The following is a 17,435-nucleotide window of genomic DNA, read 5'->3' on the forward strand; positions in this document are numbered from 1 at the left end:
ACATAGCAAGGAAAGATTGGACCAAAGCAAGATGCAAACCCAGTAAGGCAAACACTAAATCCTGCAGCTCCAGATTTAGCACCTGAGACTTGGTGGTATCTAGGATCCAGTTTCTTGGACAGTTCCATACCTCCAATTCTACTGCCTACAATATTCATGGCCTCCCTCTTTAGCTAATTCTGCTTCATGCTCTAACCTTTCCTTGGCAGGTTTCTCATGGCCCTGGCATCTCTAACATCCTCAATTCTCCATTGCAACTCAGGCTTTACCTTTACCACTTCATGTGATGTACTCTCAACACCTTCTTTTTGACTCTGACTCTGCCACATACTGCCTGGACTCTGTGATCTACAAAACCATCATTATATGATAACACTTCCAAGCTCTGTTGTTCGCTTGAAATTATTGTCCAGCACCCTTTACCACTGCTGTAGTGACCTCTGTGTGCTTGAAGTTTAGAATACACTCCCTATACAGTTGTTTTCTAGCAGAAAGCCCTTTCAGCAGAATTGTCAGTCCTGTCTCTTAATTCAAATTAATTTGTATTTTACAAAAGCCCTTGATAGTTGGGGTCTTGCCCTCAAGGAACCTCTTTTGTAGTCCTTATGTGGAGCATCAAGTTCATATTTAATGATGATCATCTTTGTCATAATCACAGCTGCTTTTTCTACATCTGACTTGTCTGTAACTTTAAACTTTGTTCACACTTACTACCTCATCACACTGTACATTTTTCATATCTTTCTGCTTTCACCTGTAGATATAACCAAGAACAGTGAGCAGGAATAATGTTACAGCTGTTTTGAAATTTCCTGCACTAAACAACTTATTCTATTGCTTTTGAATTGAGATTTACTCATGTTTTTAGGTCATGGGCAGGATACAGCCCAAATCTTTGCCAAAATGCAACATGAGTGGCCTGTAGTCCATTTCTTATAGGATCCTCATTCCTGTCTAAAAAGCCTTATAAGCCAGACTTTCAGTCTACATTTTGATAGCATTCTTCCACACTTTCACCAAACCAAAACATTTGCTTAAAACACCATAAGATTATTTAGCCCAGAGATCCAAAGTTTTCAAGTTCCTTCTGCAAACCAATTCCAAAGGTCCACAAATTACATGGACAGGTAGTCATAGCAACAACTTTACTTTTTAGTACCAATTTTTATTTTCATTGTTTTCTCATTGCTGTGACCAAATACCTGACAAGGATAAACTTAAAAGATTGAGGGATTTAACAATTTGAAGACACATGGTAGCAGAGATGGCATGGCAGCAGGAGCATGAGGTAGCTAGTCACATTGCAGCCACAATCAGGGTGAATAATAGTACTCATTCATACTTCTTTTTTTCCTTTTTATTCAATCTGGGATTCTAACCCATATGTAGTGTCACCTGCATTCAAGGTGTGCCTTCCCTGCTCTGGAAGTACCCTCACAGATATGCCCTGGAAGTATATATGTGGATTCTGTTACTGTTCTGTCAACCTTAATACAAGCCATTAGCAAGGCAGAAATCCTGATGACCCACATAAACTTGTTCCAAAGAGAGTCACCTTGACACATCAACTACAACCTGTTTTCAAGTTGATGGCATGAGCTGTGTGGTCCTAGAGGTATTAAACCAAAAAGATATCCTTTTAACATATTGGTTTCTGCATGGTTACATTTCACTTATACAGTTATTGTCTATAAGTTAGATTGGGCTATAGCATTTGTTAGTGGGTACTAATTTTGTCAGATTTTGTATTTAAATGGAAAAACTTTATATAAAATAAGCAGATTAAATAACATTAGATTTGATATCTTTTAAATTTTTTTTAATTAATTTATTTATTAGAGAGGGATAGATAGAGAGGCAAATAGAGAATGGGCGCACCAGGACTTCCAGCCTCTAAAAATCAATATACCAGACACATATACCACTTTGTGCATCTGACATTACCCATGTGCTGGGGAATCAAACTTGGGTCCTTTGGCTTTGCAGCCAAGCTTAACTGCTAAGCCATCTCTCCAGCCCAGATTTGGCATTCTTGAGAGGTTATATAACACTTAGGCTGAGATTTTTAGCTCCTAGCATCCTACAAAATAAAAGTTAGATAAAACTTTCTTAATGTATCCAGCCTATCGATGTAAAAAGTTAACCACTAACTCATTTGATTTTGACTGGTGTCTCTTTTGTGGTCATTCCTTAACATTTATAGTTTTCTGTGGTAATTTATTTCAGATCACTTTTGATTATGTTTAGAAAGGAAATCATTTTTCTGTAATTTGGACTTTGTAGCCTTAGAGTGGTAATAGTACTCTTAATTTTTATCTGATTACATTACATAATCTGATTTTTAATCTTACCTATTTTGTTTTAGCTTTTATTATTAATCAGGTTTGTAAAGCATTTATTATTTAGTCTTTTCAAAGGGGTATCTTTCAGATATTTTTATTCTTTTTTATACCTTGAGTCCTTAATTTTGGCTTCTATATTTATTCCCTTTTCTGAATTAATTTGAGATTTTATTTTTTCTTTTTTATATTGATGAGCTCAAATACTTAATTGATTTTGTTAAATGATATAAGAAGTTAATAAAAAATTTCCCTTAAGTGAAATGCTATACTTTTAATATGAATTAGTTCCATTTCTGTGCCTTCTAAATTTTTTCTAATTCCTTATATTTTTCTTTTAAGGATTACCTAGAACTAAATTTCTTAGTTTGTAAATAGTTAATACTATGGATAGAAGTATTTTCTATTTAAAATATATTTTACTTATTTATTTTCAACAGGGGAGAGCAAGACAGAGAGAGAGAATGCCAGGCCTCCCAGCCATTGCAAGCGAACTCCAGATGCATGTGCCACTTTGTGCATCAGGCTTTATATGGGTACTGGGGAACTGAACCCAGGTTGTTAGGCTTTGCATGCAAGTGCCTTAACAGCTGAGCCATCTATTCAGGCCACGTTTTATTCTTTATATCTTTTTAAATTTAATATTTATTAAATTGCATTCATAGTCATGTTTTGAAAATATTCCTTAAAAAAATAAAATGCTGCAACCCTGTACTTGATTTAGTGGTGTTCCAAGTTGATAGGATTTTTTTTTTTTTTTATTTCTCAGTCAGTGAGCATCAAATATTAAAACTCTTTGGCCACTGGCTTTCAGTATTGCAGCTAAGTAGTCTCCTTTATTTGTTTTGTTTTTGGGTTTGTGCTGATGCAGCTTGAACTCAGGACTTCCCACAAGCTATGCAAGCACACACCACATTTCTGTTAAAGGTAGCTACTTTACCTAGAAACTCGCCACATTTCTCTCTTTTCCCTACTGGATCTTAGGAGCATCCAGATGGGTTTGTTTCCTTACATTGTCATGCACTAACTAGAACTCCATGTGCACTGTTGAATAGAATGATGAGAAAAGATATGTTTGTCCCATTTATAGTTTTACAGAACTACACTGTTATGTCTTTTTTTTTTTTTAATTTTTTTGTTTTTCTACATAGGGTCTCACTGTAGCTCAGGCTGACCTGGAGTTCACTATGTAGTCTCAGGGTGGCCTCGAACTCATTGCACTCCTTTTCTACCTCACAAGCACTGGAATTAAAGGTGTGCATGACCAGGCCCAGCCAGTTATGTTATTTTTGAGTTTAAGTAGAAATTATGAAGAAACTGTGCAAGTATCTAGAAGGGAATGATAGTAAAAAAAAAAAAAAAAAAAAAAAGTAGTTCTCAAAACCTTGGGCATGCAGCCAAAGTGATTCTTTGAAGGATAGCAAGCACATTCTTAAAGGCTTGAATAAGGAAAGCAAATCCAAAAAACAAAGAAGGAACAAGCTAATGCAAATCAGAGCAACAGGGGCTGGGAGGTGATGCAGTTGGGACACTGCTTTGCCATGCAAACATGAGAACATGAATTTGGATCTCCAGCACCCGTGTCCAAGCCAGGTGCAGAAGAAAGTACCAGTCACTCCTGCACCTGATTCCTTGGGATTGACTTCTGATTTGTCTAGCAGAATTGTAAGCCACAGTTTAGTGAGAATCCCTGACTCAAAATAAATAAATAAATAAATAAATAAATAAATAAATAAGGTGCAAGTGATTGAGGAAGACATCTAACATTATCAATGGCCTTCACACACTCAAACATAGGTATTCACATACACTCACACACTTGTGCCCATAGACATAGAGCAACACATACACATGTGCACACACAAATGCACACAGACAAGTAAGAATGTTAATGAAGTAGAAACCTAGAATACAATTAAAGAGATTAAAAAAAAAGTGTTTTTTGGGGTTTTGTTTTGTTTTTTGTTTTGTTTTTTTTTTTTTTTGGTTTTTTGAGGTAGGGTCTCACTCTGGCTCAGGCTGACCTGGAATTCACTATGTAGTCTCAGGGTGGCATCGAACTCTCGGCGATCCTCCTGCCTCTGCCTCCTGAGTGCTGGGATTAAAGGCATGCGCCACCATGCCCGGCAGAAAAACAGTTTTTAAAATTCTAATGAAATAGACTTTTGGAAAATTTAATTACAAGAATAGAAAAGACACAAATGAACAATGTAAGAACTGAAGAGAGATAGTCACTACAGTCAAAAAGTGAAGACTATGGGGCTGAAGAGATGGCTTAGCAATTAAGGTGCTTGTCTTAAAAAACTAAGGATGCAGATTCAACTCTCCAGATCCCACATAAGCCACGTACACAAGGTGATGCAAGGGCACAGGTCACACATGTGCACAAGATGGCACACAAGCTGGACTTCGATTGCAGTGGCTGGAGGCAATGGCACACCAATTCTCTACCTCTTGCTCTCTGTCTTTCATTAAAAAAAAAGAGAGCCAAAGCCTCAGAGGTCCCCAGCACTGAAGCAGACCAAAAATGAACCCAACATGGCTCAGGGAAATCTTGCGGAAGAGGGGGCGGAAAGAATGTCAGAGTTACATGTTGGGTCATGATTTGCAGAGACATTTATCATACTAATAACTGGGGGCTATCTCCACAATGCACGACCCATTTTCATTAACAAGGAGGGTCTAATGGGAGGGGGTAGATCACAGATGAGCCTAAATAATGGTACCAAACTGCCTGTATTCACTGAAATGAAAACTAATAAATTAAATTTAAAAAAAAATTAGACTATGGCTCAGCAAAAAGGCACTTGCCTACAAAGCCTAATGACCTGGGCATGATTCTTCAGTACCCACATAAAGCCAGATACACAAAGTGGTGCATCTGGACTTTGCAGCAGCTAGAAATACTGGTATACCCATTCTCTCTCTCTCTCTCTCTCTCTGTCTCTCTCTCTCTCTCTCTCTCTCTCTCTGTCTCTCTGTCTGCCTGTCTTTGCTACTCTCTGTGTCTCGCTACTTGCAAATAAATAAATATGAATAAATAAAGAATAATAATGAAAGGATTATTTTGAAATTGTCCTCCAACTTATTATTGCCCTGCTTCAGTCTTTCAAATGCTGAGAGTTATAGGCATGAGCCACCACTCCCAATCTTCAAGATATTGTTCTATAAAACCTTAATGAATGAAAAGAGAACTTGACAGAGGGATGGAAACTATACATATAAAAGTAGTTTAAAATGCAAACCTAATTGAAAAAGCCCAAAATTCTATAAAAGCTCTCAAGAATAGAGTCAGCCATGTGGAGGATAGAAACTCAGACCTAGAAGACAAAACAGAATAAACAGTTTGAGAATTCAGAAGTTTCAATAAGTTCAAAAATTTCTGTGAACAGAACATGAGGGAATTGTGGGATAGCCTTAAACATCCTAACATTCAGATCATGGGAATACCAGACAGGGAAGAAATTCAGACTAAGGCATAGAGAATTATTTAACAAAATTATCAAAGAAAACTTTCACACTCTCTCAAAAGAAAGGCCCATCAAGATACAAGAAGCTAACAGAACTCCAAACAGAATGGACCAAAGTAGAAACTGTCCAAGACATATTGTCATTAAGATTCTAAATATTGACATCAAAGAGAAAATCCTAAAAGAGGGGGCAGAAAGAATGTCAGAGCCACATGTTGGGTCATGATATGCAGAGACATTTATCCTACCGATAACTGAGGGCTAACTCCACAATGCACGACCCATATGCCTCAACAAGGAGGGGCAAGGAAAGGGGGTAAGTCACGGATGAACCTAATAATAGTACCAAACTTACTGTATTTGCTGAATACAAAACTAATTAATAAATAAAATATAACAAAAACTAGGAATTAAAACTCCATAGTACCAAATCAAAAAAAAATTGGGGAAGACTTGAGAAAATGGAAAGTCCTCCCATGCTCCTGGATAGGCAGAATTAATATTATGAAAATGGCAGTCCTACCAAAAGCAATATACAGATTTAAGGAGATACCAATAAAAATCCCAACATTGTTCTCCACAGAGATAGAAAAATGTTCTCAAAATTCATATGGAAGTGCATAAGGGCTCAGATTTACAAGCATATCCTCCGCCTAATAAACACTTCTGGAGGCATCACAAAACCTGATCTAAAGATATATTACAAAGCCATAGTAATAAAATCAGCATAGTACTGGCATAAAAACTGGAGGATATCCAATAGAATAGAATTGATGACCTGGATTTGGGTCAAGTAACTACAGCTCCTTGATATTTGACTAATGCCCTAACAATATAGGCTGGAAAACATACAGCACCTTCAACAAGTGTTGCTGGACAAGCTGGATAACCTTGTGCAAGAAATTGAAACTTGATCCACATATCTCACCAAGCAGAACAATCAAGACCAAATGGATCAAAGACCTCAATATAATATTTGGAATCTCAGTTAGTACTGAAAGAAAAAATAGGAGGAACTTTCCTTGATATAGGAATATAAAAGACTTCCTGCACAAAACCTCAGTATTACAGGCTATTAAACAATCACTCAACCAATGGGATCTTATGAAGCTGACAAGTTTCTTCACAGACAAACATACAATAAGCAGAGCCAATAGATTACCCACAGAATGGGAGAAAATATTTGCTGAATATCCCACTGACAGAGGCCTAATCTCTAGAATCTACAAATAACTCAAAAATCTAAACAATAAAAAGTCAACAACCCACTCACAGAATGGGGCAAAAAACTTGACAGGCAATTCACAGAGGAAGAAATACAAATGGGAAACACACACTTAAGAAAATATTCATCATCCCTAATCATCAGAGAAATGCAAATTAAAACAACTATAAGATTTCACCTTACCCCAGTAAGGATAGCAAACATTAAAAAAAGTCAAATAAAAATAAATGCGGGGCTGGAGAGATGGCTTAGTGGGTAAGCGCTTGCCTGTGAAGCCTAAGGACCCTGGTTCGAGGCTCGATTCCCCAGGACCCACGTTAGCCAGATGCACAAGGGGGCACACACGTCTGGAGTTCGTTTGCAGTGGCTGGAGGCCCTGGCACGCCCATTCTCTCTCTTCTCTCCCTATCTGCCTCTTTCTCTCTCTGTCACTATCAAATAAATAAATAAAAAATAAACAACAACAAAAAAAATAAATGCTACTGAGGATATGGAGAAATAGGAACCCTCATCAACTGTTGGTGTGAAGGCAAAATGGTACAACCACTTTGGAAAGGAATATGTAGACTCCTATAAAAGCTGACTATAGAGTTACCAACAGACCCAGTTATTCCCTTAGTGTCGTGTACCCTCAAAGCTTCATGCCTCAGTTCAGAGAGATTTGCTCAACCATGTTTATAGCTGCTCAATTCATAATAGCTAAGAGCTTGAATTTTCCCAGATGCTCATCATTAGATGAATGGATAACTAAGATGTGGTATATCTACATGATGAAATTCTACATAGCAGCAAGGAAAAACAACAGAATGAAATTTGAAGAAAAATGGTTGAACCTGGAACAGATCATTCTCAGTGAACTCACCCAATCACAGAAAGATAATCGCTGCATCTACAGCACCTAACCTGAATCTACCCAAGATGCCAATATACCTAGCAAGCATCTTAAGGACTGGACAATAGAGTGGATGGCAGGGAAGGGAGGGCAACGGAGGGGGTGGGGCACACAAAACTGGACCTAAACAGCAATGGTCCCATAAAATTCTACATCCTAAAAGACAAAGCAAATGGTTGAACCTTCCCCAGGCCCTTAGATGGTTTAATGAAGACTGACCTTAATCTTCTCCTGCCTCTCTCTCTCTCTCTCTCTCTCTCTCTCTTTCTCTCCCCCTCTTCTCTCTATCACTTTCATATTACTAATCTTGTTCTTCCTTTTCTTCTTGGGCACTGACCTGTAACTCCCAGGACCAGTATGTGGTTATCATCCACAATGAGTTCTTGATCAGAGAGACCTACAAGGTTTCCCAAATGACAGATTTCTGTCAGAGTACTTGATGTCCTACCAAAGGTTAGTGGTAAGACCTTACTGCTGAAGACACAATATGCTGTTGGCATGTAACATGGAGTGACATGGCTGGAAGAGAGTCAGTCCCCAGACAGCTAGCATGTATAGTGCCAGAAGGTGCTACATGGGAGACTGGGGTAAAATGACCAATATCTGTCCAAGCAACTCATGGTCTAACCTACTTAGCAGCAAAAAACCTGATGTGATGCTCACAGAAGTGCAATAGTGGCTCACAGCCAGGTTGGGAAACCAACTGCTCTTGATTTGGCTAACTGATATGCTCAGTGGAATGGAATCCATAGCTGGAGTTGGGAAACAAGTCAAAATCATTTCCAAAAATGAGCCCGCTCTCCATTATCAAGCTAATCATGGGCTATAAGAGGGTCTACACCTATTAATTCTCTCTTTAAAAAAATGGTTATCCTGCACAGCTGCCCTGGCTCCTCACTGATGATCTCCCTCCACTGGTGCCCCAGGGCTGCCAGGTCCATGTGCAGGGTTTCCGGGCGCTGTGCCCCTGCCATGACCATCTTTGTGTGGGGAAGAGTCACAATCACAAACACAACACAACTGACGAGCACAATGAATATGCAGAGAAAAAGAACAAATCCTTGTGGCCACTGGAGGCAAAACTGAAAGTGAGATGTTGGCCTCTCATCGTACTGCGTGAGAGACCTGCTTTGTCTCTGCAAATCCACTAAGGGGATTGAATCCTCTCCAGATTTGGAGTCCAGGTATGAGACAAAGAGCTCATCTGTACAAAACACTGGTTCTCATTTGGAAACAATGGAAAATAGCAAATTTAATTATCTTGGGAACTCCTATTTTAGAAGTGACTGGCAAAACAAAAGCCATATTGAAGTACAGAGACTAGGAGGTTGATATTTCTTTCAAACAAAAATCAATTCCAAGAGCACAATTATAAGAACTGTGCATGCTGGTGCACACCTGTAATCCCAGCACTCAGGCGGCATATGTAGAAGAATCTGTGAGTTTGACGCCACCCTGAGACTACATAGTGAATTCCAGGTTAGCCTGGGCTAGAGTGAGACCCTACTTTGAAAAAAAAATAACCACAACTCTTCTATTCCCTCAGAAATTCCATGATAGCAAGAAGTCCTATGAAATCACAAATATGGTAAAAAGTCTTCAGTGCGATTCTAACTGTGATCAATTTCAAGGATATATATTGTTGAGAAAACTGTGAATGTCATGACTATTGGAAAGCCTTTTGAATAGATAAGTCATACTACATGTGAATATTCACCATGGAGTGAAACACTGTAAACACATAGGCTACAGTAGTTTTTATGAAGATCTTAGGGTATACCAGGAAATTCATACTAATGGGAAATTCTACAAATGCAAGGAAAATGGAAGCATATTTACAGGAGTTGGAGAGATTACTCTTCTTCAAAGAAAAAATGGTGAGAAACCCTATAAATGCATGATTTGTAGTAAACCCTTTAGAGTATATGTACAGTTTACTTGACATCAGAAAACCCATAGTGACGAGAAACCTTCAGAATGTATGGAATGTGGCAGGGAATTTAGATTTCAGTCATAGCTTACTGACATCAGAGAATTCATACAGGTGAGAAGCCATACAAATCTGTATATTGTGAGCAAGATATTATAATTAGGTCACAGCCCAATGAACATCAGTGAATTCACACTTGCAAGAAACTTTATGCATGTTTGGAATGTTGGAAGGATTTTGGAGTGCATAAGGGAACTTGTCTGACATCAGAGAATTTATACTGGTAAGAAACCCTTTGAATCCAAGTTATGTAGAAAGGACTTTAGAAATAGTTCATCCCTCACTAGACATATCAGAGAATCCATACTACTGAGAAATCGTAAAAATGTTAAGAATGTGAGAAAGTTTTTGGAGTATGCAGTGAACTCAACTGACATCAACAAATTCATAGTGGTCTTCTGAATGTAAGGTCTGTGGAAAATTCTTTAGACTGACTTCAGCCCTTATTCAACATCAGAGAGTTAATAGTGTTGAGAAACTCTATGAATGTAAAGTCTGTGTAAGGTTTTTTGACATAGTTCAGCACTGACTGAACATACAGAATCCATACTGGAAAAGAACTTTATGAATGCCAGGCATGTGAAAAGGCCTTTAGACACAGTTTACCCTTTACTAAACATGAGAGTTCATAGTGGTAACCCAAATGAAAGTAAGAAACCTTTACTAGGGTGAGTAACTTCGTGACATCAGGATATATGTACTAATCAGGAAAAGAGTATATGAAGGCCTTTTGTTTCTGGTTTTTCTGGAAATACTGTTTTTTTCTTTTTTCTTGACAACTTCTATAATTATAGACAATAAACCATGATAATTACAAAAAATGGTTATCCTATTTATCTGATGCTAACTTTAGTCTCCGACAGAGAGTTTGCTTCTCTTTTTCAGATAGATGCAGATCCTAAGGAGAGAACCACCCCATCATACCTCAAAAGGGCCCCGGCTGAAACTAACAATAAGTGGGGAAACAAGCATGAGTGCTGTTTTTGTGGTGAGCCTGGTACCAGCACAAGGGTAAAAGAGATAGACATAGAGAACAATCAACTCCTACCAAACCAGATATCCAGAGACACAGAGGCTCCCAAGACCTTATCACTGAAGCCTAAAAGAAGTCCAACATGGCTCAGGGAAATTTGTGGAAGAAGGGGCAGAAAGAATTCATTCGGTAATGATACACAGAGACATTGCCTTCTACCCATAACTGATGGCTAACCCCGCAATTCACGACCCATATTTCCCAAAGTAGGAGGGTTCCTGCAGAAGGGGGAGGAAAGGGAATGGGCTAACAATGGTACCACTTGACTGTATTTATTGAGTACAAAACTAATTTTAAAAATCAAAAAAAAAAAAAAAACCCACCCTTAATGCAAACAACTTTGAAGTTTTGGATGAAATAAGCATATTGTCAGAAAAATTGTATTTTATTAATACTGACTCAAAAAAAACCCAAAAGAGCCTATAAATAAAATGAAGTAATGTCTTCTCACAAGTGACAGGTCAAAAGACTTAATAAACAAGTTCTACCAAAATCAGGCAAATATTAAAGGAATAGGCTTATGTGTATTTTGAAAACTAATGTAACAGTTTTCATAAAATATCAGTAAATTGGAACAATAGTATTGCACCTAACCATTCTTTATAAACTTCCTTTGAAATATGAAATAAAATGCAAGTCTCTACTTCAGAGTCCTTTCACATTACTCCAAGTGAGTAACTGCTGAAGTTGGGCTCTGTTCCTTAACCTTTTCAATCAGCTGCTCATTCTCTTTTCACCATGCACATATTATGATAGTTTCTGAACATAAGCTATTTGCCTGTTATGTTCTAAGTATTATATATTATTTCATTTCATTCTCAAATAGCCTCTGGGGTAACATCATGATTATCCTCTTGCTATCAGTGAAGAAATTTAGCCTAAGTCAAGTCATTTGCATTAGTTTACAAAGCTAGTAAGTAACAAAGATAGGATTTGTTTTAACCATGACCTAGCTCAGATTAAAGCTATTCAGTCTATAATTGAAGCCAGATGTACAATTTTGAGTGAATATTGGCATTTTGGAACCTGTAAATCATTAATTTGAGGACTTTTGAGGAATGGATAACATTTATACCTTTCATGTCACCAATTTTTACTGGGCTTTCATGTAGAAAGGGGATAAATTTAGTCTGCTTCTTTCAGGCTAGTCTAATACCAAAAGCTTAAAGTTTGGGGAAAACAGATTTCGGAATAATTGTCTTAACAGAAACTTTTAGCAAATGGCTACCTTATAAAGAAACAAGCTGAGTGTGGATATCCAACTTTCAGGTATATTATAAAATAATTTCCAGATTTTGGGGGAAGTTAGGTAACTTAGAATTCTATTTTTTTAAAAAAAAAAAAGGATTTCAAAAATAAAACAAGCAAGCAAACAAATAAAATGGCTATCTGTTGTAGATTGTTGAATTTACTGCTTGCTTTTGTTAGTATATTAATAAAACATTAAATATGTATTGTTCTATGTGTACATGCTCTGAAATATTCAATAAAGGTTAAAAAATCAATCACTGAAAAAGGAATTCTACTTTTTGGCGAGTGAGTTATTATAAGAATGAACAAGTCTAAACTGTGAGAATTTCTTAGACTTGTACCCTGAAATATAACAACATGGTGTATGAAGTTTTGATTTTAGAACTAGCAAAGCAGAGATGTGGCAAGTTCTACTTAAGAGTTATGCCTATGTTCTATCAAAAATCAACATTCTTCTCTCATATGCTGGATTAGTTTCCTTACCTGGAGCAGCTGGAGAGGCATGGCTGCTAGGGTTGTAGATTCTTTTTTTTTTTTTTTTTTTTTGCTTTTTGAGGTAGGATCTCACTCTAGCCCAGGCTGACCTGGACTTCACTATGGAATCTCAGAGTGACCTTGAACTCATGGTGATCCTCCTACCTCTGCCTCCCAACTGCTGGGATTAAAGACTTTTTGAACCAGATGATATATCTAGCTGGAGAGAGGCATATTCAAAACATCTAAGAGGCTGAAGAGATGGCTAAGTAGTTAAGATGCTTGCTTGCTTTAATCCCAGCATTCGGGAGGCAGAGGTAGGAGGATTGCCGTGAGTTTGAGGCCACCCTGAAACTCCATAATGAATTCCAGGTCTGCCTGGGCTAGATTGAGACCCTACCACAAAAAACCAAAAACAAACAAAAAAAAAAAGATGCTTGCTTGCAAAGCCAAAGGACCCAGGTTCAATTCCCCAGGACCCACATAAGCCTGATGCACAAGGTGACATATATGTCTGGAGTTTGTTTGCAGCAGCTGGAGGCCCAGGCATGCTCATTCTCTCCCTGTCTGCCTCTCTCTCTCTCTTTCAAATAAATAAATATAAATATTTTTTTTTTAATTTTTATTTATTTATTTGAGAGCGACAGACACAGAGAGAAAGACAGATAGAGGGAGAGAGAGAGAATGGGCGCGCCAGGGCTTCCAGCCTCTGCAATCGAACTCCAGACGCGTGCGCCCCCTTGTGCATCTGGCTAACGTGGGACCTGGGGAACCGAGCCTCGAACCGGGGTCCTTAGGCTTCACAGGCAAGCACTTAACCGCTAAGCCATCTCTCCAGCCCAATATAAATATTTTTTAAAATGTTTTAAAATATATATGTGAATAACTAGCACAGAAATAATCCACACCAGAATCTGTTATAAGTTGTGAAATTCTTTATTGATAATAGATCTTTATGAAAGCTGTAACGTTTTGCAGTTGAGATCTAACCTCCCCAAATAAAGCACTATCAAAATTAAATATTATATGATTAAAGCAAAGCTGATAGTATACTAATTTTCATGTGTCACATTAACAAAACAAAAATGTAGTAAGCGATTAGACTGGTGAGGCCTTTTCACATATGTATAAGGGGACTTATATTCACATATGTATAAGCTGGCACAGCTAGTATCAAGAGTAATTTATATATCTGTGTGAACTACAAATGCACCTTTCCTTTGATGTTGCAGTTTCATTTCTAATTTATTTATTTATTTAAGACAGAGACAAAGAATGGGTGTACCAGGGCCTCCAGCCACTGCAAACTAACTCCAGACACATATGCCAACTTGGGCATCTGGAATTACGTGGGTCCTGAAGAATTGAACTCAGGTCCTTAGGCTTAGTAGGCAAGTGCCTTAACTGTTTAGCTATCTCTCCAGCCCTGCAGTTCCACTTCTAAGAATCAACATGTAGATATTTTCCTTAGTAACATCATAAAGCACAAATTACCTCCTGAAGCATAGTAACAGTGAAAGATAGCATGCAACATGCATACAACCCAGGTTTGAGTGAAAACTGCAGCCCCCTCTCCTCTAAGACAGAATTTCACAATTCACTTAATTCTTCTGCAGGAGAGATTAATCTTCTAACTCATTTCTTGATGATATCTTGATTGATATTTATAGTTATGTTATAACCCAGTGTTATTTATCTTAAATTTTCTAGTATTGGCTATTCAAAATTCTTGCATTTGGTTCCTGTGTTTCTTTCTTTTTTTTTTTTTTTTTTGAAAAGTTAAAAATGTAGTTTACTGAAAGATATGTATCTTTACATAGAGAAATAGTAAATAATCCAATCTAAAAGTTTAAATATATATATATATCTCTGAAGTCACTGCCTTGGATCATTTATATACTGTATTTAATATGACATAGGACATTCATTCTTAAGGCAGAACATTGATTGTGACATGTAATGACTTGTTTCTTACATCCAACGGTCAATCTGGGGGTAGACGCTAGCAGACAGCTTCCTTGCTAATGAGGATTTATCTGTGGTAATGTTCATTCTTAGAGTATGTTAGTAAGAGACATACATTTGAAAGAACTTAAAGAGATGGGTTTTAAGACACACAAACATATGATTTTCCAAAAAGAGGTCAATGAGAATAGACTTTCTATTATGATGTGAAACTATTCTCATTATAAACTAATAAATTCCAACAAACTTTCTGATATGTACATAAAAAGTATGAAATGTCAAAGAATTACTTGTTTGGGGTGTGGTTCTTTAGACTCAAGGTCCAGTACAAAAGGTAGCCCAAATAGTTAAAAAGTAGCTCAATATCAACTTGTACTGTTAAGTCAGAAGGCTACCACTTAAGATATTCCTGCCTCATCCAAAACTCCTGTGCAGGAGGAAATTACGTATTAAAATAAAGATGAAGCCCCACCCCCAACGCATGTGCAAAACCACTTGTCAGTTACAAGAATATCCTCAACAACAAAAATCTTTTATACAATTGGAGGCATCAAAGCCAGACAGATACAAGAACCTCAGCCTGCTGACGTGGACGGGTAACTGGGATGAAACTGTTCCATGGGCGCACTGGGAGCTGCGCTACTCAGAAAGGGAGGGTGAGGAGGAACTGACCGGCTCCCAAACGTTCTGCGCTGTGTGTGCTCCTTCATGGCAGGCCAGTTTGGTTCCCTGTATCTGGTGTCAAATATCAACAAAAACAAAATCAAATACAAATCTAAAAGACAGCTAAGCAGGTGATGGTAACTAACTGTGTGAGTACCTTTTTATGCACCTATGATTTGCCATAGCTCTGGCACCATCAGGACGTGTACAAAGATTACCTGCCTAATTTTTTTTTCTTTTTTTTAAATTTTTTTGTTCGTTTTTATTTATTTATTTGAGACTGACACAGAGAGAAAGAGGGAGGGAGGGAGGGGGGGGGAGAATGGGCATGCCAAGGCCTCCAGCCACTGCAAACGAACTCCAGACGCGTGCGCCCCCTTGTGCATCTGGCTAACGTGGGTCCTGGAGAACCGAGCCTCGAACCAGGGTCCTCAGGCTTCATAGGCAAGCGTTTAACCGCTAAGCCATCTCTCCAGCCCATCCTGCGTAATTCTTGAAGATGAAGATTTCTTTCATGGTGACAGAAGTCCATGCAAGATTTGTAAACAGTGATACAAGATAACTGTAAACATAACTTAACAGAGCATGTATAAAACAGAAGTAAATCTAAATTTACAAGTGGGTAAAAATGAAACAAAACAGAGGGCAGCTTCGTACAAAGATCTCCCTCCTGCGCCAAGTAATTTTTTTCTTTTTCATGTTTTCTTTTTTTTGATTACAAATATAATCTTGAGCTGAAAAACTGGGATTTGGGGGAGAGCCATCTTTGCATACAAAATCTCCAAAGGATGCTTACTGTTTGCTTTTCTCTAGTGATACTCAATTGGCAAAACAGTTCTGAAGGTGTGACTTTGGAGATGCTTTGTTGCGCCCCTCCCGCCAGCAGGAAGAACAACAACAACAGGATTCTTCTCAAGCACACTTTATTGGGAGCTCCAGACTGAAAGAGAGAAGGACCCTGACCCTACAGAGCCCCAAGCTTATATACTAGTGGTCAGATGATTGTGCAGTGTCGTCTGATTGGCTTAAGTCTCATCAGCTGACTATGCATCACCCAATCGGGATAGGTGAGCAGCCATGTTAGGATAACATCATGTGCTCATGCACAGACAATTAGGATACAAAAGCAGTAAACAAGCTGACACAGCAAAGCCTGATAAAGCCAGCAAGGCTTCCCACAGTAGCTGACACAGCAAAGCCTGATAAAGCCAGCATGGCTTCCCACAGTTCCCCCTTTAAAAATTGTTTTGAACCTCAGGATACCCGATCCAGGACCAGCCCTCATGATGGCCAGTCCGATCAAGGGTAGAGCCCAAGACCAAAAGCCTGCTTCAGCACCTTCCCGAGTGCAATGGAAAAATCCCTTCAGGGTGCAAAGGCTGCTCATGTAGGAATGTAAGCCTTCCAAGGTGCAATGACAACAAGGTCACTTGGTGTGCAAAGGCCTTACAGTAAGCAGGGTGGAACTAACCATTTTGCAGGCTTGCCAGCCACACTTGTGGAGATGCTCCTTGATCCAAAGCTATAAGTGCCTGAACAATCTTTATGTTATCCTGGTGACGTTGTCGTCTGATTCGACAGATAAGCCAGAGACAGAACACCATACCACACAAAAGGGCTGCTCCAAACATAGCCACCCCCACCCATTCCTTAAAGAAAGAAAATGCAGAAGATAACCAAGAAGTAAAATCTCCCAAAGAGATTGGCTCCAAATGAGTTCCATTTAGCTGTACAATCTGGAACAGTAACTTCCGAGATAGCTGTTCTCCTTCACGTGTCCAGTTTCCTGCCAAAAATTCAGCTAGCTTGCGACTCTGATTAAAAGAAGCAGTAAAATTAAATTGCAAAGGAGTAATACACAAATGTTGATACTGAGACACACATCCAAGTTGTATTATTTTATATAATTTCTTTACTTGATTCTGTACCAAATCTACTCTTTGATTGACTAGATGAATACCAGCAAGAAGGTGTGTATTAATTGCTTCTTGTGTTTCTAATGCTGTAGAAGTCTTTTCTACTATATTATTAACAACTTCCACAGTTTGGGCCTGAGATGTCATGGCAATAGCAGCAGTAGTTGCTGCTGCAGCTGAAATGACGATGGCGGAAATGATTGCTGCAGTAATACCA

General features: G+C 38.3%; 1 protein-coding gene across 1 annotated transcript in view; it reads left to right on the plus strand.

The window, feature by feature from the left end:
- Window positions 1–17,435, plus strand: part of Lekr1 (leucine, glutamate and lysine rich 1) — a 319,603-nt gene that overhangs the window by 142,722 nt on the left and 159,446 nt on the right. The gene's annotated exons all lie outside the window — the stretch shown is intronic.

The sequence above is a fragment of the Jaculus jaculus genome, chromosome 11, assembly GCF_020740685.1.
Source record: "Jaculus jaculus isolate mJacJac1 chromosome 11, mJacJac1.mat.Y.cur, whole genome shotgun sequence".
Taxonomy (NCBI): Eukaryota; Metazoa; Chordata; class Mammalia; order Rodentia; family Dipodidae; genus Jaculus; species Jaculus jaculus.